Here is a 7,967-nt window from a genome sequence, read left to right as displayed (position 1 = left end):
TAGGAGGAGGAAGCAGAGAAGTGGGACGGTTGCATCTACAAATGGAGCCAGATTTCGGCACAAGCCACGTAAACTGCAGCTCAGGACCTCGCATTCTGAGGGGCCTCTGAGTCGCAAAATGACTAAATTTCAAGTTTTACATAACTGGTTGAAAATAAAGGGGGCAGGCTCTAAAATTGACATTATTGTTCTGATAAAACAAAATACTTATATGGTGGCAAAATGATTTATTATATTGTATTTATAAACTTGTACAGAAGTAACTAAGTTATATCAAAATTTCATTAGACCAGGACCCAGTTTTCTAAAGGTCTGATACTGGATCAGAAATTTGATCCAGGATCAATTTGATAGTGGGAGCCTGTGATCGTGAGATCAGTTTTGATCCAATCTCGGGTTTTCAATGATCTTTTCTTACAGGATCCCAGGTTCCTGGAATCAAGAGTAATTTTCAGTCTTTGGCTAGGAAATAGGTTTAACTTTGGGCTTTATTGTTTCTATTTTTGTCATCTTTTTTGTTAGAACAGTATTTTTATTTTATTTTATTTTGTAATGCTATGGAGTTTTCTGGGCTCAGTGTAGCTCAGGATCTCTGCATGTCACATGCCATGACTTGGCTCTGGCTACCATGCAAGGTTGGGAATGCTGTGTCTAGCATGGAGTTGGGGGGAGAGGCTTTCGTTGTACAGCCCCCCCCCCCGCAACCTCTCTCATGCTCCCTAGAGGTAGGGCTAAATTGCAGGCAATGTCAGTGATTTAATGGTGTAGAACTTGGCTTTAATCTGCTCTCATAAATGTTTACAGTTTCCTAATTATTAACATGCAATGCCGTATTAATTCGTTGATGGGCTTCACTTTTATTTGTAAGGACTCCACATTACCTCCCTCTTCCTTCCTCATTGCCCTTTTGTTTCTGAGGAGAAAAGAGGGCAGGAATTAAAAAAGATTAGATGTGCCAGTGCTAAAACATAACATCCATGTTAAAGCAAAAACTGCAGCAACCCAAGCGTCTTGCTCATCGAAGGATCGGGAGAGTCAGCGCTGCAGTGTGACTTATGGGGTCCTTGTAAACAAAATGTGTATGCCTGATGGAGGGCTGAGAAGTGCTGGGTCATCATCGCCTCCAGTTGAGGGTGCCATGGAGAAGATGGGGCTCCATCCACACACAGCTCTCCCTTAGGAGGAACATGGAGCAGAGCTCGGCCTGCCTGTCCATCGGAGAAGGCATAGAGGCAGACCGCTGCACTTGGAAATAGAGCTTCCTTTTGCACCTTTCTGCCAGTAACTGAAGGGGCTGGATGTTTCTTCCATGCCAAGAAACCTGCATAAAACACATTCTCTTATTAAACACTGTTGCTTTCTCCCTGCCCCCACCTGAGCTTATCTCCCCAAAGTCTCACAAATGCAAATGAGATGCTTTTACTACAGCTTTAACAGTGAAAGCATCTAATTTGCATTTAACACTGAAGCATTGGGAGGACAGTTTTTGGCTTCCAAACAAGCTAATCAGACCAGGAGAACCGAGGCTCGGAGGAAGCCTGTCAGCAGCGGGCACTTTTGTGTATCCTACAGGTCATTTGGGAAGAGGAAGCGGCTCTGGGCCCTGCCAGACAAATAAAGGGGCTACACACTCCCTTTTCTCTATGGCTCCCCTGGGTTCCCCACATTCCCTGGAGCCTCATACACCATCCTTTGTAGGTGCGTGCTCTACTTTCTTTGAGCTGTGATCAAACTATCCAGGACGAAGATGGACAAAAACTAGACTTAAACTAAAAATAGATTCCAGACAGGTCCAGACTCTCATCTTACATTGTGAGCTATAGAAGAGAGATGGTGCTCAATTCATAATAGATTTGCTTCTTGGAAACCCAGCTGTTGCCTGCTTTGGTTCGTGTCCCAGGCAGCCTCTGGTCCTCTTGGACACACTCCCCAGAATCTGATGACCAAAACCACGACTGCTGCTTTGGCCTAGCAATGGAAGGGCAAGAGGAGGCATTGCAGACAACATGTTTCCATGGATTTCCACTTGGATAGGTCATAATTGAAATGAAAATAACAAGGGCTTTGATAAACATATGCTGAAGATACGGATCTGATTTTGGAATGCTTCTCCCAACTTTCCATAGTTGTTCCATATATTCTTCTTTTGTAGCCAAAACAACCTCTCTGTGCAAGACTCGGTGGAGAGCATTGTTCTGTTGCTACCCAGAACCCACACCTCTCACTCCACTTCTCCCCCACCCTCATTCTCTCTGTGGCTGCGGTGTTTACTTAAGAGCCTTGAAAGCGTTATCTGGAGATCTGTTCCCTTCCCTTAGCCATGTTTGGCCTCTTCCACTTTCCTTTCTCCCATTCATCACTTTGAAAAATGACGCTTCTTTTGCTTTCTTGCTAAGGCTGCCCCTCCTCCGCCCCTGTAGTTGTGATCCTGGACAGGAAATACTCCCATGTTGCTAATTAATGGTGATTATTTGGGGAAGTCACAACTAAATACCCCGGCTGGTCTTTTGCATGACAGATGGGCCTTCTCACAGGGTTGGAAACCTCATTCGTTTCATGGGTACTGCAGTCCCCAAAGTTCATGTACTTTGCGGCCAGTTAGTCTAAGCAAATTTACCAACCTCCTTGCTGCTGTGATGGGCCCTGTTCTAGGGATGCCGTGCAGAGCCATGATTTTTTTACTCCCAACGGGAAAAACTACGTATTCCCAGGTGACGATATGATACATTATGTTCCCCAAACAAGGAGCACATTTGCAAAGATTGTCATTGACTCTGCCTGCAGCTGCTGTTTAAAGAGTGACAACTGGATGCATAAACTGTGGTTCAGTGAAATCAAGTGCTGCTGTGTGCAACGACGACTCTCCTTTGGACAGCAGTGAGGTGTTGAGGGGCCCATGAACTGGGGCTCCTGGCAGACAGGGTCCGCAACCGTGCCACCTCTCCCACTGGTGCAACCGGGCAGACTAAGCCCTGTGGTGACAGGGCCCCACCCAGATGCAGAATGGCCAGCTGACCCCACAGGCCAACCCCTGCTCAGCTGGCCCCACAAAGCCCTGGCGGAAGAACTCCTGCATCCGTCTGGGCAGCGCATCACACAAGACGAAGGGTTGCTTGTCCTGTATTCAGCCCGGCTCTGACTATTCTGCAGCCTCTGGTCCCTCGGACCCTGGTCAGTTTTGCCCAACCTCAGCTTTCCTGGGTTTGAACCACCCCTTGTCCAGCCACGGAGCAAAGGTGTGGCTTGACCATGACTTGCCTGCAGAGGTGTCTGCTTTGGAGTGAAGACCGTCATGCCTCACTAACCCCTTGGTGGGGGGGAACATTATGCAGGGATGGCCCAAGAGTGATTCAGATCATCGCTATCCGATTGCTTAGAGAAATGCCTTTGCCCTCCCCTCTCTCCTCTTGTATTCTAGCCAGTATCTTTTACGTTTTGTTGTTTAAATGTTGGTCCCAGTGGGGATCCTGTAAAGGGGGGGGGGGAAGAGAAGGAGACAGTGGAGTTGTTTCTGAATAAAGGCTTAGTTAAATCTATATAAGATTTCTTGGTGTTTAGGAACACAGGAAGCTGCCATATACTGAGTCAGATCATCGGTCTATCTAGCCCAGTATTGTCTTCACAGACTGGCAACGGCTTCTCCAAGGTTGCAGGCAGGAATCTCTCTCAGCCCTGTCTTGGAGATGCTGCCAGGGAGGGAACTGGGAATCTAGATGCTCTTCCCAGAGCGGCTCCATCCCCTGAAGAGGGGAATATCTTGTAGTGCTCACACTTCTAGTCTCCCTTTCGTATGCAGCCAGGGTGGACCCTGCTTAGCTCAGGGGACAAGTCATGCTTGCTACCACCAGACCGGCTCTCCTCTTGTGAGAGAAGCAGCTATGAAACCCCTCCCTGACACTGTTGATGCCTTTAGTGGCTTTGTTAGGGATCTGCAGACCCAGCCTCTACGCACACTCCAGCAAATAGTTCTCTGGTTGGATCAAAACAGTTGGGGCTCTGCTGAGATTGTGCAGATGGTTCACCTGAGGAGGAATATCCCATTTTGTTTCAAATTTCACCCTGGGCAAAATCCGGTGGCAAAATCTGCCCGGAATGTGTGGAACCATTCTTGGGGTGGGGGTGGGGGTGGCTGGACTTCAGCTGCTGGGCTTCCAGCAGTGCTCCTCAGATCTTTCACCTGGGCAGGATGGAATCCTCACACTTGCTTCAGACTGTGCTTGTAGTTCAACCCCAGTGGCCTCTCCCTGCTGCCCCGAGGCTCCATTGTGGCAAAGAAAGAGCAACCCTTCATCACCATGCATGCCTCTCTGAAATCATCTCTGAAACTTGTAAGAGCACAGCTGAAAGGCTCAGGAACAATCCTGCATTTGATGGAGCCTAAATCTAGCATGCCCTTCCATGACGGATTGAATTTGCCCCTGGATCTCCCCTCCCGCCCCTTCGCCTCCATCTGCTCTGCATCTTGCACACCTTGGCACTGGGGAGGGAGGGGGCAAAGGGCGAAGGCAAAGATGGAGGCAGGGGGGAGTGAGACACAGGGAAAGGCACAGAAGTCATGGGCGGGAGTGGAGCGGGGAGCGGGGGGGGGGATCTGCGACTTGTGTTGGGAATTGCACTCCTGTCTCTGGCTCTGTCACCTTGGTAGGCCCGTGAGCTCACCCCCTATAAAGCTGGGATTAACAGCTCTGGTGTCCTAAAGCTGAGCGAGGCTCCTAATGGAACCCACCTGGCCAGCAGTTTGCTCAATCCCTTTTAATGCTGCTTGGCTTTAGTGCCGCTTGGACTTAATTTACAAATTCATGGTGTTTCTCAATACCAATCCTTGTGCTGGGCGAGAGAGAGAGAGAGAGAGAGAGAGAGAGAGAGAGAGTGTACACACACACATATATACCAAGGTTTCCCTCTGTTGCTCCAATATCTTAAGGACTTTGCCAGGAAAAAATGCAAGTAATTAAGCCTCACTTTTTAGCCTTATGGCAGGAGATCTACAGCCAGCGAATTGTTTTATCTTATGGAAAGATCTTCTGGGAATTGCAGCTCGCCTTACTCGTGTTGGGCTCCGACAAAGAGACACTGTTGGAGCTGGCAGGCACATTTTATAACAATTTCCCTCTGTATCCATTTGCAAAGCTCTTATCATTTGCTGGACATTTTTTGTACATTTAAAAATGTTTCTGTTCTCATTTGCTTTAAGACAAGAGGAGTTACATAGTGTGGGATGTAGAGCTTCAAGCAAGACTTGAATTGGATCGTGTTGATTTGGGTTATGATTCCAGATTCCATGGCCTGTCTGGAACACAGGGCTTGAATGATGCCTGCTTCCATTTCTACAGAAAGTACACTGTACCATGTTGTAGTAGACATAGGGTTACTCCCCAGGAATCAACATGGGTTTTGTTATCTCCGGTTCTTTCTACTGATGGTCAAACCTAACTCATCTGCTTATAATTTGTGTGTAACTTGTAGTTTAGATGAAGGAAAACTGGGAAAAAAACTCTCTTGTATCCCAGCTTTTGAATCTGGCTGAGTTTTCAGCACATTTCTGAAATGTAGACTTCAGCGCCTCCCAACTTGCACTGGGGCAGCAACACTTGGGGAGTGGAGTGAATCCTTGCCCCCTCACCATACTCTTGGTCTGCATCCTGCTCAGAGCTGTTTGCCCCACAGGACAAAACACACTGTTACCCCGCTGTGTACAAGATCCATTTAACTGGCGCTGCTGAGGGTCGAACCTGGAACCTTCCATGAACAGCACGTGCTCTTCCTCTGAGTGATGAGAATGTAAATTGGGCTGAAACATCAGCATAATTGGGGAGCATGGTTTGCATTTCCTGTTGGAAGCCGCTTGCAGTTCTGTTCTCGGAGCCCTTCTCCAGGTCTGCTTCTAGGAATGGCACTAGAGCAATGGAGTGTAGGTGAGAGAAGGCAAAACAAGGTGTCATGCAAATGGAGTTGCTGCTGCTGCTGCTGCTGCTGCTGCGTCTCTGACATGTCGCCAGCCAGGGCTTGTCTTCTCCCCCCTGCTTGGAGCTCCCTCCATCAGGGCTGCTCACCCATGCGCTGAGCTGTCCTGCAGGGTCATCCACTGACAGGCATCCTCACTCTCCCGGAGGGCACATATCAGTTGCAGAGAGATCCCCATGGAGAGGGCTGCTGGTGTGAAGGCTGAGCCGGCTGCAGCTGTTGTTTTTCCAGGGTTCTGTTTTAAGTTGCCATTAGGTGAAACCTTACACAGGAACAGAAGGGCTTTTCTGAGCTGAGATGAAATCCCTCATGTTTTAACACATTTCATCCCATTCTGCCTGTCCAAAGTCTAACCCTGCTGCCGGGGAGGCCTGACTCTCCAGCTGGGAGAGATGGACCCATCGCCTGATTCAGGGTAAGCTGGCTTCATCTTTGCTTATATAGCAAGCATCTCCGCTGCCCTTCATTCAAGCACACTTGTGGAATGTGCAAGAGAGAAACGTTAAGATAAAAATGTCACTGCAATCAGTAAGAAAAACAGCACCCAAACCACAGTGAAACAAAACAAAGGCCCTGAAAACAGCCTCTACACCAGCTGCCTCTCCAAGGTGTGGGACTCTTTCCCAGCAACTAAACCCAGTGTGTGGAAGACAAGCCATGGGTGGGCCTGGGGGACCAGGAGAGCCTTGCCCTGGTGCCTAAACGAAAGCCGTGTGGCTGTGCCAGGTGGGCCTCATCCTGGGAGGCTGTCCACAGATGGGTCACTACTGTGGAAAAAGCTGCCTTTCCTTCTCCCTGGCTGGTAGCCAACCACCTCCCTTCTGGAGGCAGGAGAGCCTCAGCAGATGATGAAGACAGGATGCTGGCAGGTGGGAATGGAGGCAGACCATCCTCTTTGTATGTGAAGACTGGGGAAGGTAGAGCTGGACACAGGGGCATAACAAGGCTGGAGTGGGCCCAGAGACAAAATTTTAAAATGGGCCCCTCGCTGATACACACACACTTCACAATATATAGCCATGTGACTTGCCTCTGGGGGGCCCCTCGAGGCGTGGGGGCCCCCAGGCAGCCACCTCCCCTTGCCTAATAGTAGTTATGCCCCTGGCTGGACATTCCAAGAGAGGATGCCTCAAGGCTGCATCCTGCTTCCTCCTTGGCCCACCCTTCTTCCAAGGTTGCATCCAGAGTGAGGAGAACTCCAGTCCACGTGCCATGCCTTGCAGTGAGCAGCGTGCAACTCGGTCGCCTCTTTTGTCTAGGGCTACTGGAGTGGTGTGATTCTGTAATCGCATTTCATGTGATTTTTTAAAATGGGAACTGGTCCATGCTAAGGGAAATTGGAGGGAAAGGGGGTCACAGCTGTTCAGGGACTGCAGATCTGAGCAGTAATTACTTGAATTTGGATTCAGAAGAGGGAAGACGGGCCCAGTCCTCAGCAAAGATAAAAACAAAAACACCAAAGCTTGTTGCAGCTGTTTGTGGGGTGGGGAGGGGAGGGGGAGGCCGGCTCTCCTTTTATTGCTGCCTTTTCATTTGAAAATCTGCCTGGCAGCTTCTCAATCCAACACAGCGAGATTGTGTTGTTGCCAAGAAAAGATTTGTGAATAATTCTCCAATTAAGGCTGACTTGGAATCAAAGTTGGTATCACTGTTTTTCAGCCGTGTTCAAGTGGGTGGGTGGGTGGGTCGCTTTGGAGTGGCTGCATCTGCAGCTCAGAGATGCGGTTTTCCACTTCCTGAGATGAGGATGTGAGGCAAGGAAGAGCGAGGAGCTGGCAGGCCGGGATGACCGTGCCAGGTGATGGAGAGCCGGGGGCCCCACCAGCCATGATGGCTTTGTGGATTGGCATCGTTTCCTTGACTGCATTGGAGCGGGCAGAGGCCGGGCAGGAGGAAACAGGGGGGCAAGTGCCCCCCCCAATTGACTTGTTCCCCCGCCACCCCACATTGCTGAACCCCAGTGGTGATCAGAAGGAAGGCCCTTTTCATGTACGGAGAGTGCT

This window comes from Hemicordylus capensis, chromosome 11 (assembly GCF_027244095.1).
Source record: "Hemicordylus capensis ecotype Gifberg chromosome 11, rHemCap1.1.pri, whole genome shotgun sequence".
Classification (NCBI taxonomy): domain Eukaryota; kingdom Metazoa; phylum Chordata; class Lepidosauria; order Squamata; family Cordylidae; genus Hemicordylus; species Hemicordylus capensis.
Note: the sequence above shows the minus strand (reverse complement) of the source record.